General features: G+C 43.9%; 1 protein-coding gene across 2 annotated transcripts in view; it reads left to right on the forward strand.

The window, feature by feature from the left end:
- Positions 1-1,289: 1,289 nt before the first annotated feature.
- LOC138825047 (transcriptional enhancer factor TEF-1) overlaps positions 1,290-15,872 on the forward strand; it is a 263,945-nt gene continuing 249,362 nt past the window's right edge. Inside the window, exon 1 of one of the 2 annotated variants that reach the window (XM_070019409.1) lies at positions 1,290-1,401. The gene's annotated coding sequence lies outside the window, so the exon portion shown is untranslated. Of the gene's footprint in view, positions 1,402-2,075; positions 2,203-15,872 lie in introns of those variants that run through there. The other variant, XM_070019407.1, reaches the window with a different exon arrangement.

Here is a 15,872-nt window from a genome sequence, read left to right on the forward strand (position 1 = left end):
CCTAGAAGGAGCGATGTCCATTGTGCAGAAGTCGTGGCCACTTGCAGTGTTACTGCAGATTACAATGATCCAAAACTTGAGATAGTTCACAGCAAGTCAACTTCACCGGTTTCAGGTTTACTGAGGCAGCAACGTCACTCCCACGGCAGAGTTCAGATGACTCTGTGATTATTGAGATGGACTTGGTGCACAAAGAGATCCGGATGGCTGAAGTTGCCGGATGCGATGTTTTACAACAGAGGAAGTTTTCGCCCAAGCCATTACTTCTGAAAAGTCCATTCGGCTGGGATGAGTGAACTTAATTCCTGCAGTGACTGAAGATCCTGCGGGCAGGAGGAGAGTTACTAACCCTAATTACCCTTCTCTGCCACGCTAAAGTCTGCTCGGCTGCAGCACAGACTTCGGGCTGCGCGAGAACTTTTCCTAAAGTGAAAGGACGAGGGGAAGACATGGCCGGATGGGAATGCGGCCCCGGAGAGGCGTCCGCCGCGCTCCGGATCCTCCACAATTTCCAGAAAAGAAACTTCTCTTCCTCACACTAGCGAGCCTGGAAGCTCTCTGCGGGCTGAGCTTCTGCCTCCCGGATGAGGGAAACTGAGGCACAGCAGGCCCAGGGCGCTCAGCTCGGGCCTCGGCGCCGGCTACTCGGGAACTCCGGCCGCAGGCACCTCCGAACCCCTCCTGCGGCCGCTCGCCCCGCCCCATCCCCGGACAAAGCCCAGACCCGCGACTAGAGGAGGGGGAGATGGGGGAGGAAGTGGCTCCCGCGCGCGCTCCGCTCCCCCGTGGGCGCGAGACCCCGCCCTCCCACCCCTGTGGGGGAGCCCGCGCCCCAACGGCGAAGCGGCCCGGCTAGGCCCGCCCCGAATCCCCATGACGTCACCGGCGGAGATAAGCCACGCCCCGGCCTCGGGCGGCAGGCCGCATGACGTCACCGAGGCCCCACCCCTCCGGAGCGAGTTCGGTCCTGGCGTTCATTTCATTCCTGTCCTCATTCCGAACATTCTTAGCATCGCTCGCGCCGCGCCGCGCCGCACGAGCCGAGCCGAGCCTCTGCAGCCGCCGCCGCGGCCCCGCCGCCCGCCGCGGGCGCCCACCAAGCACTTTGCAGACTCGCTTCCACCCTGCGGGCCAGTCCGCGCGGCGGGGCCCGGACCCGGGGCGGCCGCGCCAGCGGACAGGCCATGCAGTGACGCCCCCCCCCCCCCACCCCGTCCACCTTTGCCCCGAGCGCGGGCAGCAACCTTGCGCTTCCATCGGACCCCAGGGCAGGAGCGGTACTAGGCAGAAGTAGGGTGCCCCAGCCCGGGGACCGGGAGCCGGGCACCGAGAGCGGGCGGGGGGAAGCGGCCCCGAAGTTTGCCTCACTTGCCGGGCGCTGCGGCGGCTCCTGTGGCCGAGGTAAGTTGGCGCGCGGGGCGGATGCTGGGTGCGGAGGGCGCGCGGGGCGGCGGGCGGCCAGGATCCGGCAGTGTGTCCCGCGCGGGCCGCTCTTTTCTCTTCGGACTGTGCTTTGTGTGCAGCGGGCGGGCTCGGGAGGGCCGCCGCCGATTCCCCCTCAGCGCCTCCCCGCGCCCCTCCTAGGTGAGCGGCCCGGCGCCGCCTCACGAGTTGCCGGGACGCCAAGTTGGGCCGCGCGCCGGAGCCCGCGCGGCAACAGGCGGCCCCCGGCGGCGGCGGCCCTGGAGGCGCCCGGCTCGCGGCGCCGCGCCCCCCGCGTGCCCCTCTCCCGCCGCCCGTACGCGCACCCCCGCACCCCCCGTACCCACACCCCTCACGGCGCTTTTCACTGTGTTCCTCGGGAAGCCAGAAGTTGGGCGCGAGAGCGGGCGGGGAGAGCTGCCGCCGCCTCCGCCGCGGAGCTGGGACCCGACCCGCTCCCCTCCCCCCCGCCTCGCGCCATCCGCCTCCCCCCCCCCCCCCCCCCCCCGCTTCCGCGGAGCCGCGACCCTCCGAGACCTCCCGGGGTCCGCGCCGACGTGTGTTGCGGACCGGGGTCTCGCTTCTTTTCCTCAAAGATGAAAGAGGGCACGGTAGTCTTTGCCGCTTCTCCAGGACTCTGGCTGTTGCTGCTGCCGCCGGTTCATTGCACATTCAAGTGGAAAATTTTCAGGAGTCAGCAGAAACATTGTGTCCAAAAAAGACTGAGTCGCAATTACCACCAAAACCAGGAGGAGACTCTCCTTGGAAAACTTCCCTTCGGTAGGAAATACTGGGGGATTTGTTTGTTTATTTGGAAGAGAAAACGATCCCAAGGAGGAAAAGAAAATCTGGGTACACTTTAAGTCTTTGTTCGTACTAGCAACACTTGTTTTCAAAAGTCCGGAGGCCCGTTTTAAAGAAAGTGCAACTTCCACGAGTTTTTTTTTTAAGTGTATTTAAAAACAAAACAAAACACCCATTACTTTTAAAAGCAATTGAACATATTAAATAAGGGCTCACACCTCATTTACCTTCTTCTGAAAATAAAACCCAGATTTAAAAAATGTCCTCCATTTAAAAAATTATCTTTCTTTTTAAAAGATTTATTTAAAGCTGAATGGTGTCACTGTATAAAAATATTTATGAAACAATGAAATATCAGCCACCAGCGTTGCTCCGGAGGCTTGTTAACTTCTTAGAAGCAAGTGGCTGCCTGTGATTTGCAGAAATGAAAATTGACCTCAGTGAGCACTGGAAACTTAAAGACAGAAGATATTCCAGGAATTGAGAACGTAAGAAGGCCTGGTTTAAAAACTGCTTTGGAAAGAGCCCACGTCCTGGGACAGAAAGGTCTATGAAACCTATCAGATTTCAAAATAGTGGAAAAAATATTTAAAATTTTACAGATATTGTAAAGGACAACCACATGTTTTGTTTGTTTGTTTTCCCCTCCCCACCTATGCCTGGATTGTTTTTGGAAGTTTAGGGGATCTGTTTGCTTAGGATGTGCTGGGTGCCTGCAGGTGGTTACCGGGGTGGACAGATCCCATGACCCACCCAGAGCTGGGAGTCTGCGGTGAAACTGCTGGGTCTCTGGCCCCCGGGGCTTCTCTGGCCTGAATCGCTGTGGCAAGAATTGGGAAAGTCTCGTTTTTTTTTTTTTTTGCGGGGTGTTTTAGCTTTTCACTGTTGAGTTTGTGCCTTTTTGTAAGTAGATTTGCAAGATCTTTGGGCCCAAGTACATTTGAATGCTTGTAAAGGCCAGACTATAGATCAACTTTGTTAAGAATCTTTTCTTTTTAGAAGGAAATAGTATTAATTACTGAGTGACTTTAGAAAGACAAATGCATTTAGTTGAACTTTCGTCAGCATAGGTTTAGAATTGTTGATTATTTTATGGAGAAAGGCCTTTTCTCCCCTAATCTTACTATTTCCATAAATGGTCACAGATATTTTTGTTTAGTATTTCTTTGTATGTGTAACTCTGCGTTGAACTCTCAGGTTTCAGATTTTCAACAGAGTTTACAATTGTTTTATTTGTTGTTGGTATAAAAAATGAACTGATAAGCTGTATCTATTACTGGGTTTTACTGATGTGGCAAGCAGACCATTTTATTTTTACTTTAATGGTAAGTATTGTTTGATCTGCAATTTTAGAGAAATATTAGAATGCCTTTTTTCCTTTAAGAGGGCAAAAAAAGTTTGGAACAAAACCAGTTGACACTTTGCTTTCACAAAAGAGTAAAAAAAAACACAAAATTATAGGAAATATTCTTTGTGTAAATTCCTTCTCTGTGTGAGCCATTATAAAACGAAAGACAAGGAATGTGCCTGAGGTTTTTTTTTTTTATTGTTTTACTTTATATTTTTAAGTTTTCCCAAAACAAAAAACAACTCATCAGGACATCTGATTAATAAAATTTAATTCAAAGAAAATTTAATTCAAAGATTGAAGATAGCCTGGCTTAGTTTGAGCTAGACTGAAGTGATTCTGAGCTCTTCCTGGCACTGTGATACAGTGTGTGTCCTTCTGGACAGTGGACCCCCACCCTTGGGGTGGGATAGCCTTCTGAGGAGGGGTAGCTTCCTCCTCTCCCTGTTTCCTCTCATTAGCTATGTACAGTAGGACTTGTATATTCACGTACTTCGTTTGGAGAACTAGTGTCCCCTTTTATTTAGGAAGAGGACACATAAGCCATAAGGAAAAGGATGTTCTAGGTTTTTTTCTTTCTTTCTTTTTTCCCTGCTTGAGTTCCAGCAGTTTATAAACAATTTTGGGTTTTATTGGTTCTGAAAGTACACAGCACCAAGTATAGGAGAACATTTCTCAAAGGGGAAGACTTGGGGAGTAATATGCTTGTATTTTGTTGTCACCATTGGTGTCTAAAACCTTACTTGGCATAATTTCAGTGAAAAAATGTGTAACAGAGATGATTTAGAGAATATAGATCCCAAATCTCAAATAAAGATAGGCATTTGAAAAAAAGAGCTATGCCATTAGCAGTATTGGAGGGTTGCTTGCTTCAGGAATGGATTGATCTCTCATACATGGTGGTTGTACAAGTGCTTGTGCATCTGTGGAATTACTTTCCTCTCTATAATCTCATGTGTTATTATGTGTTTATTGTGAGTGTAATTATCCTGCTTGCCAATGGAAATTGTAATGTCTTATCAATCAAAAGGTCAGCACAAATAACTCTATATGATCTGGTACACTTAAAAAATGACCATGCATAGATAGTAGATCCCCAACACCCAAGCTTTCACTTTTGCCCCTTTGTTTTCTTCTCTATAAAAGAGATTGTGAAAAGAGAATATATATATATATATATATATATATACACACACACATATATGTATATGTATATGTATATATATATATATATAATGTAATTCCTTAATGAGAGCTGTGTTCAAAGTAAAACTTTGAGTTTTTTTTTGTTTTTTTTTTGCCTCCCAAAGGTTTAAGAATACTGGCTAAAGCAACTGTCTGACTTTCTCTTTAAAACTAAGACAACCAGCCATCCTTCTGTTAATCAATGTGGGCATTACAGCTTGCCCTTTGAAGTTCAGTGACAGGATCTGCAGACTGCTAAATGTCCTACTTCTGAACACAACAAGAAAAATATATTGTATCCCCCTTTGACAAACTTAGTCTGTGCCCCTGGGCTGGTTGGGGCTGATGGCTGGTTGGTCTAATCCTTTATAGTTTTTTCTTATTTTATCTGCAGAATGTGTAGGTCACTGGAGTCTATTTAAATTAGATCTTAAATTGTGTGTGAACAATGCCAATGATGTGTTTTATTCGTTCATATTTATCAAGGTGATAAAAATCTAGCAATTCTGATTGATGCTGGCACTTAATATTTGGGGGCTGGGCTTTTGTGCAGATAACCTAATTTAGACTGTGTTGTAATGTAACTATGGTATATCTGCAACAGGAATGTTCTGGCCCTTCTCTGTTGTCTGAGATAGAATGTGTAATAGATGCTTTGGGTCTAAATTTTGGAGTGTTTTTTGGGTGGGTTTTATTTTGTGAGTTTTGAAGCTGTGAACCATTGAGAGTCCTTATCTGTAAGATATCTCTCTCTATAAGTTTCCCTGACTTGTTATATTTTAATTTGAGGTTGAATTTCATCAGTTTCTTAAGAAATGTTCACACTTGTGGTGCAGAGTACTGAATTTTGAAATAGTTATTTTTATTTTAGCTAAAGCAAATGGGTGCCCTGGTTGAGGGGGTGTCAGGTCACTCTTTCTACGGGGTAGATTTCTCTCTGCTCTGAAGTTCTCCTTTTGTTCACGGGCTTTTGCATAGTTGGGAGGAGTCTCAAAAAGTGATTTCCTAGTCTGGGAGTCCTGGGTAACCAAAATGTACCAGTCTTTCTTCTGATTGGGTAATGGGGGGGGGTCTTCCCAAAAGGCTGTCATTTTCTATTTTTTTTTGTGGCAGGTCAAAGCCTCCCCCACCTCCCCGCCTTAAAACCAGTGTTTACTATTTTGATGCAGGGCTTTCTACCCTTGTTCCAGGACTCACATTAGTTTTTGAGGCTCAGCCCTAGGATTTCATTAGCATTTGTATTTGGAAAGGACAGGGCCCTGGAAAATGAGTTTAAAAGTAAAAGTTTACTTATTGATGAACAGGTTAAGTGTCCTTCATTTCCAGTGGGAAATTCTGATTACTTCTAGGAATCTGGCAGGTTTAGATGTATGTTTAAGTAGCAGCAATCCTACAGAGACGAGTACCCAACAATGCTGAGTACTGTTTTTACTGATACATAAACTGAAAAAAAAAAACTGCTGCTAATGGTGGGAAATGTTAATTACGTGAGAACATACTGAACTTATATTCTCTGGCATGAACTTAAAAAAAAATGCATCTACTGTGCTGCCTTTTTTTTTTTATAGGCACAGCTTTCTAATTATCATAATTCAGTTCAGCTCTGCTTTTGGATAGAGTTCAAGTGCAATCTCAATTTAACTTGAAAGGGAATTTTTTTCCCTAAAAAAACAAACCTGAGAATATTTAAGAAAATTTGAAAAGTTCACCTAATAATAATGTTTTCTGCTTAGGTGTGGGTAAATTGGGAAAATGAAACCAGTGTCTTTCTGTAATGGGTCTGTAGATGTGACTATTAATGAAGACACTGTGTTCTCTACTGCTTTGCACAGAACCAAACCCGCATCTTGTGCTTTTTTTTTTTTTTTTTTTTGCATAACCTGATGCCACAGCTAGTGAATCCTTTGAAAACTAGTTTGAGTAGACAGTCAAGTAAGTGAATATTGTGTTACCATCTGCAAAGAGAGAAAGAAAATCTTTAGGAGAAAGAAATGAAGGGTTCTTTAAAAAATAAAAAAAATCTATTAAGTAGTCCTAAAAAGGGTTTTCAGTTCAACAAATCAGTATAGTGCATCTTGGTCAATGTCACCTCTTTCATTGTTCTCCCAAGAAATGAAGATATCTTATGAATTCATTTGGCAAACATCATTGTCACTTTTTCATACCAACCCAGCCTTTAGAAGGTGTAGCTTTTTGTTTTCCTTTCAACTGTGATTTGATAGCTTTTGGCAAAGGTGGTCTTTGACTGCATTCCTTCAAGCATACTATATCTCTTAATTTTTCTTAGATCTTTAATTTCTTACCGAAGAAGAAAAAGTTAATAAAGATAAGAGCCAGATCCTTTGGGAATTATTGTATGCTTAAGAAAAAACTACTCATGGAGACCCTTCGACTCTCATCCAGTGTAACTCTTACTGCTGAAATGGGAAGAGAACCCACAGAAACCCAGTGACTTCATTTGCTCTGGCACTTAAGAATCTAATTCACTTCCATGGTGGTGAAATAAAAGGAGCCAAGTGTTTTAAATAGCCACTCCCCGAGGCCCGCCTGCCCGGGTGTTTTGAGAAAAGCGCATTGTCTGCTTTCTGCTCTGGCTGGGAGCCTGCCTGGCCCACCCTCCCCCACCAGGCAGCTCCATTTCTGAAGTTGACATCTGGTTTTCTCTGTTCACCTGACCTGTCCCCACACACGTGCATACATGCAGGGTGTGTGCATGTATTCTGCAGGTAACAGGGATTTATTACATTGTGTGTGTGTGTGTGTGTGTGTGTGTGTGTGTGTGTGTTTCCGTGTTTCCCTCCTGAGATAGGGGGAAACACAAAGCTAATGGTACAAAATAAAATGTAAACAGCAACCTTGCATGCCGCTGCTGCTGGGTTTCTGTCCTTTGGTGCTTTCTGGGTAGGCGTGCCTATTGTGGCAGCAACAGGCTGCAGAAGTTGGGGCACCATATGGCGGATGCAGGCCTCAGATAAGCCGTCTGGTAATTTAGCTTTATCAATAGCATTTTGATATGCTTTGTTTTCAGATCACCCACCATTGGGGCTAGGAGTATGTTAGGGGCTAGTTGATTTCTCAGACCTTTGTGAGCGGATGCTTCCTTGGGAGGAATCTCTTTCAATCCTTCCTCCCTCAGTCTTTTCAAAGCCTTTGGGAGACAATGGTGATTAGCCTCAGGAAGAGCTCCATCAGCTGAAGGGATGTCAGTCTACCCTGAAATCCTTCTCAGGTATTGGTGTTGACAGAAGAATGGAGAGCAGAAAACAGGCTTAATAGTGGCGAAGGCAAGAAATTCCCTGTATCTGAAGTTTATTTTTGTTTCAAGTATTGAAGCCATAAGGTCACTGTTGTACTTTCTTATTTTGGTAAAAGGTTTCTGGTTTTGTTGTGAACTCAGAATTTTCACCTTTAAATTTCACTCATAGAATACAATAGTGATTAACATCTATTTAACTTGAAATCAAAGGAAGTGCCACCTGTAATTTGGAGGCAAGAAGCAGCTTTATAACCAGGAGTTGTTGAGGAAATGCTTGTAGAATACCACTCCATGTATCCAAACCTAAATTACAGTCTGTTCCATGGATGAATTGACAGAGAAGGATGTTGCTTGAGCTGGAGTCAAGGATTCTGTGCATTGTAGATAGCTCAGAGGAAGTTTGTGATCTGTGTGACCTTGTGCTTATCAGTCAATTAATCTCATTCAGCAAATAATTGTGTCCCTGGTATGTGCTTGGAAGGCTTAGGTGAGGCTGTCCTTCTTGCAGCACCTCCTGGCCCATGTTCTCACTCACCTATTCAGCCCCCCCACCCTTTTACTTTCTGTATGTGTGTGGCTGTCCTGGGTCTTGAACACAGGACCTGGGTGCTGTTCCTGAGCTTTTTTGATTTAGGCTAGCCCACTGTGCACTCCTGGCTGTTGGGTAGTTTATTAGAGATAAGTCTCACAGACTTTTTTGCCCAGGCTGGCTTCCACTCGATCCTCAGATCCCAGCCTCCTGAGTATCTAGGATTACAGGCATGAGGTTCTCTCATCATATATTTTGACCTTTGAGTTTGCAACTCAGGGTATAGATCCATTTACACGGCTAATTCAGCATCTTTTTTTTTTCTTCTCCTGTTCACTAGGTGCCACCTGCCACCTGTGTAGACACAGGAGAGCAGGGGAGAGGCAGTGTCTGAGTTACTAAAAGTTTCTACAATCTTCTGAAAGGGAGACATTCCTTCAGATGTTCATTCTAATTTCTATCCTCTGTTTGAATCTAAATGTAGTCATCTTTCCTAGCTGAATATGCTTTTCAGGTATTTCTGAGGCAGTGTACCTAGGAACTTGGATTCTTTGTGGAATTCACTAAAATTCTTGGTTGGTTTGAAAAATAAGGCTGCACAAAAAATAAAGTCTCCCCACATGGTACAGGATAAGCAATAAAATGAGCCAGAACTGGCTTCCTGTGCAAGGCATGGCATTATTTGGACTGCTTTGTGGGAAGTCAGTAGTTAGATGTGACTGTAGAGGTATGGGTCAGACCTGGTCAGAGGTTCAAAGTCTGTTTTGGCTGCTACTCTTTGAGTACTGAGGTGCTTGCTCCTAGACCTCCTCAGATGGGACACCGGGGAATGAGGGGGATAAGAGAAAAATCCTGACCACATTCCAAAAAACACCTATGCATAAATCACTGAATTCAGCTTTCTATTCTTTCCTTTATTCTCCCTTCCCAGGCCCTTGGGCACTTTGTAATCCAGATGCTCCTGGTTTTCATAGAGCTGCCCCTTACCACTGCACATTTAAACATTTACAGGTGCTACTGTGTGCCGGGGAATTGGAGATCAGGAAAAGGTGGCCAGTGAATGACGATCCATAAAATCCCCTTCCCTTATGAAGTTTACAGTTTAACAGTTAGTAGGGAAGCTGGCCTGCAAAGAGGTAATCACGATCTAGTGGGCAAGATATGTATTTCATGAGTTTTAAAGGATGATTTTTGCTCTGTGTGTGTGCACACCAGTGTTGTAAACTGAATTCAAGGCCTTGTGTGTGTTAAACATACATTTATCACTGAGTTACATCCCCAGCCAAAGGGGGGCATATTTTTGTTTGTAGTCCTAGGTATCAAATTTACTACTTGATAAATGCTAGTCAAGAGCTGTACTGATGAGCCACATCCTTTACTCTAGAGGGGCATTTTTTTTTTTTTTTTTTTACTTGAAATTGGGACTAGTGGGATGATCATGGTTGCCTAGGTTGGACTGTAACCTTGGAGTGATGATGACATACTCATCACAAAATGAATGTTGTGAGGAGGAAGGAAATCCCTGAGTGGTAAGCCAGGAATGTTGCTGTTACTAAGTATGGACCATCATTCTTAGAAGCTGTTTTAGCCAGGCACTCTTGGCTCACATCTGAAATCCTAGCTATTCAGGAGGCTGAGATCTGAGGATTACTGTGCAAAGTCAGCCTGGGCAGGAAAGTCTGTGAGACTCTTATCTCCAATTAACCACCAGAAAACTGGAAGTGGTGCTGTGGCTCATGTGGTAAAGGACTAGCCTTGAGCTTTTTTTTTTTTTTTTTTTTTTTTCTTGTTGGTCATGGGACTTGAACTCTGGGCTTGGGCGCTGTCCCTGCACTCTTCAGCTCAAGGCGAGCACTCTACTGCTTGAGCTACAATGCCATTTCCAGTTTTCTAGTGGTTTATTGGAGATAAGAGTCTCATGGACTTTCCTGTCCGGGCTGGATTTTAACTGTGATCCTCGGATCTCAGCCTCCTGGGTAGTTAAAATTACAGGTGTGAGCCACCGAGTCATATTTACATTTTTAAGAGCATGTAGTTTTGTATGTAACTCCAGAATAAAAGGGGTGGTATAAGTTTAGTGGGTCAGTGTTGTGCTTGCTGCCCAGGACTAGGACTAAGGACACAATGTTGGAGTTACACCTTGAAGGAAGAGGTATGTTTTTGTCTGATATATTTTTGGGAGTGGAATGGAGCTGAGTTGTTAAACCAGCCCTGTGAAATATTTTCCTGTGTAATGAATTCAACCATCAAATGGTGATTAAGAAGGCTTATAGTGGGGGCATGGCTCATATAGAGTTCCGCCTAGCAAGCCAAGGCCTTGAGTTCAGTTGGTGGCTAGCATAGATTTGAAACTTGGTTATGAGCAATGAACTGAAAGGAACAACAACAACAAAAAAGATTTGACATGAAAAGTAGTTATTTCCTGATTTTCCTTTGGACAAAAGACACAGGGTAATATGAATTTATCTTAGAAACACAGACTTGGAGTTGGTTTCTATTTTGGCTAGTGTGGCCTTGGGCATATAACTTCATTTCTTAGAGCTTCAGTCTTAGCTATATGTAAATTTTAATAGGATACTCAGTATGTGTTAACACTCACCTGTAACTTTTAATAGAATGCTCAGTATGTATCTACCTTTTTTTCTGGACATGTGTAAAGTAAATGCTCAGTAAAATGTTACCTTGCACATCAGATCTTTTAAGGATTTCCTGTCATGTCAGCATACATTCTGGAGGGACATCCAGGGCTGAGGCAGTTCCTTAGAAGAGCCCAACTCTGGTTTCAGGCAAATGGATTGAAATCCAGGAGAGGCTGAAGCAAGTCTCATAAAGCCCTTAACTATTCATTGCTTGGAACCACTCTTCCCTTATGCAGCAAGTGGAGGAAATCCATCAGTAAATACAAAATATTTGAGCTTTTTCCTTGCCAAATGCTAGCAAAGAATTAAATGGAAATGCATCAAAAAGTAGGTAGCACTCTTACAACTTAATTTGTCTAAAAGAAAACGTTTTCCTTTGTGTTTTGCATGCAGTGCTCCTGATGTAGCATTGGTTTCTTTCTATGAAGCTAGTCTTTTCCTAGGGATTTGGTGTTGAGGGGTGTGGGCCTGCCAGCAAAACTATTCCAGAAACTCTCACCCACTTTCTTAGGTAGCAAAGGGCTATAATACCTCAGTCCCTCTTGTCTGCCCTGTTTGCTTTTCTTTACTCTTGCTTAAGATAGGTTGCTGACCTCTGCCTCCTATTTCTTTATCTGGAAAACGGGATGAAGAGTTTTGGAGTAAAGCTTAGATTAGTTAAGTGCTGGCTTGGCCATTGGATCTGCAGTGTGGCTACTGTAACCTCCAGGTTTTTCTGTGCTTCCTATGTCTCTGGACTCCACAGGTGTATCTTTGCCTCTCTTGTGGGGTACCTTTCTTTGACCTTACATAGGATTCACATGATAATCCTCAGAAATGTGTGAATGAGAGCTAGCATCTCTGTCATGTAGTTGCATATTTAAGAGGATATTTGTTAGCCTAAGTAGAGTGTGTAACTCCTGGGTAAGTGAGCCCAATCCAAGGAAACTGGTGGGTAGAAACTTGAGTTTTCATAGTAAGCTGCTCTAAGTTGGTCCTGTGCTATTCAGATTCCCAGCTATACTTTAAGATGTCAGTGTCTCTGTGTTCTTAGATGTGGGTCACTCTTGGTGAACAGTGTAAACAGGATTGCTTTCTGAGTTTGAGCCAGGGACCACCTTCATTTAATTGATATATTTTTCTGTTGTCTGTTCTGTTGTATAGAAGATGTGTTTGTTCATTTGGTTTCCCAGCCTTCAACTCCCTATCCCCCTATCAGGGTTTGAGCTCATGGCTTTGTGCTTGGTATCAAGCATTGTACCACATGAGCTACAAACCTTCCCTCCCCCAGCCTGTTTTTTTTTCTTTTTGTTGCTGTTGTTAAAGGCCTTAAATTTAAAAGTTAGATTGTTGAGGGAGAAGAGTAGTATGATTGGGAAGAGGCTTTTAGAGGTAGGCAGACTGACACCTGACAAAAGGTTTAAAAACAGGGATTCATGAAATTGTGAATTTACTGCACTATATGCTTTAAAAGGAGCAATTATGGTATATGAATTGTGTGTCTCATTAAAAAAAAGCACTGAATCTGGTTAGCATACTGACTAGCCCCTGCCATTCCTGTTGAGTATCCAACACGCTACCTTTATTTTTTGAATGGCTAAATGATTGAGATGGATACTTATACCTGAAAGAAGGAGTTCATATTTTTGTTACTTTGGGGGTTCTAGAAAGGAGATAGGTACCCTTTAGAAGTATTTAGAAGCGGGGCTGGAAAGGTGGCTCAGTGGTAGAGTGCTTGCCTTGCATGCATGAGGCCCTGGGTTCGATTCCTCAGCACCACATAAGCAGAAAAAGCTGGAAGTGGTGCTGTGGCTCCATAAGCAGAAAAAGCTGGAAGTGGTGCTATGGCTCAAGTGGTAGAGCACTAGCCTTGAGCTGAAGAGCTGAGGGACAGTGCTTAGGCCCAGAGTTCAGGCACCATGACTGGCAAAAAAAAAAGTATTTAGAAGTTTAGTACCTGAGTTAAAGCCTTAGTACCAAAAATGAAAATGTTCTCCTTAATGATAAATGCTTATGGTGTTAGCCATTCTTTTGGCCTTTAGTTGCATACACATCCAAGAATGAAATCAGGAAGGATAATCTTGAAGATCCTGAAGATAAACCTGGAAGGCACTTCATGATTGACTGAGTCAGTCATGGCATGTGATCTGTTGATTTAAATAGATACCTTGAGTTTTGGGCTCTGTTTTGCCCAGTTGTGTATTTAAAAAAAATTTTTTTTTTCCTTTTACTGTGGACTTTCTTTATCTTTTGTCGTCTCTCTCTCTTCCTGACTGCCTTCCTCATAATAACTGTGGCCCTTTTCTAAAGCGGTATTTGTGCTCCTCCACACTGTATACCTGTTTGCCTGTTACCACCCAACTTTATGCTGCTTGTCTTGGCAGAATCTTTCATAGCCTCTTTTACTTTCATAATGTTGCTGTCTGAGTGATGCAGTATCTGGTCATTCTAATAGGAAATGAGCCCACTCCCTTTAAGCAGAATTCTGGATAGCAGATCCAGGCAGGAGGCCTAAGAGGCCTGTGTGAGGTATCCTGTGTCAAGCTCCTGGGAGTATATTCGTCTCTCTCAGGTTGTTTTAGGGCCAGTACTATAGCAGAACAGAATTTCAGAAAACAAAACTACTTAAAGCCTTGGTGCTATTCTGTTTGTGGATTCATAAGGGTTTAAATTTAAAAAGTTTCTCACCATTCACAAGAATGATTCAGCTTTGGTTCATTTCCTTTTATATCAACCAAGTTTAATTTAGAAAGACATTTTCCCGGTGGAATTGGGGAAAGTTTGTGCTGTGTTTCAGGGAGAGGGTATTCCGATTCTGTCTCAGAATCTGTGCTCTTAGTCTTGGTTTAGCAGTGGAGCATGGGTTCCTAGGTTTTAAACTCAGCCTTCCATGAGTCTTTGAAAGGTATCCATGTCCAACAGTGTACCCATATATACAAGGGAGGGAAAATAGGACAATCTTAGACATTTTAACGAAGTTTTAATTTTTTGCCCCACACTAAAAAGTTGTAACAACACTGCTAAATTCTTGGTGTTTTTTTTTTGACACCTACATTTAGTTATTTTATTTTAGGCCATAGTATGTTGGATGGCGCAGGGAGTGTTCTATCCAAAATAGTGTCAGTCAAGTCAGTCAGTCAGTAGTAACAAACTTTGCCTTTGAGAACTCAAAGACTTTTGGGTTGTTACGGTGAGTTGAATCTACTCACTAGTGTGGTGAGAAGATCTGGGAGTTTCTACCATAGTTCTCTTGTTGACCTTGGGCCAATACCTTTTTTTTTTTCTTTCTTTTTATTTCTTCTTCGAATCCAGAGCTTCACTTGAACTCTATAACTGAGCTGTACTAGGACTGTAGCCAGAATCTTCAGTCTCTGGTTCTCTTTCTGAAATGATTTGGGCCACTCACCTCCCTAACTGTTTTTGTACTATGCTTTGGATTAAAGAGAGAAAGCGGGTGAACCTAGCTGCCCTCCGGCAGAGAAGTCCTGGAGGAAGGATGAAGGTGTTGTACTCTGAGTCATCCTTCCTTAACCTTGTACTGCCTTCAAAACTCCCTCCCACCAGCTAGAACTGCTGCAATACCTCAGAGCTCACTCTTTAGCTCTGCTTTCAATCATGTCAGTTCTTAGAACAATGCTGGAGAGAGGGAACACTGACCTGCTAATTTCTGTCTTAAGCCTGAATTTAGGGCTTAATTTATGTAAACTAAAGAACTCTATTTGTAATTGAGAGTGAAGCTCAGTGAGGTTTGGTTTCTTGCCCAAGGTCACACAGCTAAATGATGGATTCGAAACCAGTTTGTAAGGTCTTTGGCTTCACAGTAGACAGGTTAAGGAAGGGGCTGAATATTAAATGACTTGTTTTTATTGTGATTTGTGAGTTAAGGTAGATTATATTTTGAAATGAAGATAGGCTGCTCTTGGGATTTGTCAGGGGAAGAGATTTTCTTTTATTTTAGCAGCCCTAGCAGCCCTTTTTACTCATCTCCAGTACAAACCTGGATAAGATCTTAAAGTTTGGGTGTGACCCAGTGGAGCTTTTCCTTTGTAGGGAAAGGGCAAAGGTCTACTCTCCCTTTTGATTTCCTTCTACCTGGAAAGCCATACTATCACACTGTATTGGTTTTGCTGGGATATGTGGTGGTCCATTTTCTGAGTAGTGTGTTGAAGGAGGATGGGGGCTGGAACCTGCCCTGCGAGTCTGTCTAGTTTTCCTTTGGAATGTGCTTTATTGGTAGTCAATCACTTTAAGTTAGCCCCCTCCACTACCCTGAAGGCTTGGCTATGGAAATGGCCTCAGGCTAGGGGTAGGGTTCAGGTAGATGACCTTGACTTCACTCTTTGATAATGAGAATGCTTAGGGACCTTTGAGGTAATATGAATTTCTCCTCCTATTCTCCCTCCTCCCCTCTTGCAAACTTTTCCTTACTCTGGAAGTCTTGATGGGCAGTGTTGTTTGGAGTGGAGTTAACTGTGCTTGAGCCTGTGAAAAAGACTGGGGGGCTGTTAGTGGCCTGGGCAGTAGTTTTGATGGTTATCTTTTGGTGGTAGAAAGTGGGCTGTTTGGGATTGTCTTGGCTCCTGCTCTGTAATTCTGGTTTCTGTTGGGGGTCCTTGATTGCCAGTTTCTGAAACTTAGCTCCCCCTTTTCCCAGTGATCTTATCCCCTTCGTAGTTGGCTCTAATTTCTTGTATTCCTTTTAGGCACTGC

Source organism: Dipodomys merriami, unplaced genomic scaffold (assembly GCF_024711535.1).
Source record: "Dipodomys merriami isolate MVZ:Mamm:240054 unplaced genomic scaffold, mDipMer1.0.p SCAF_133, whole genome shotgun sequence".
In the NCBI taxonomy this organism is placed as follows: Eukaryota; Metazoa; Chordata; class Mammalia; order Rodentia; family Heteromyidae; genus Dipodomys; species Dipodomys merriami.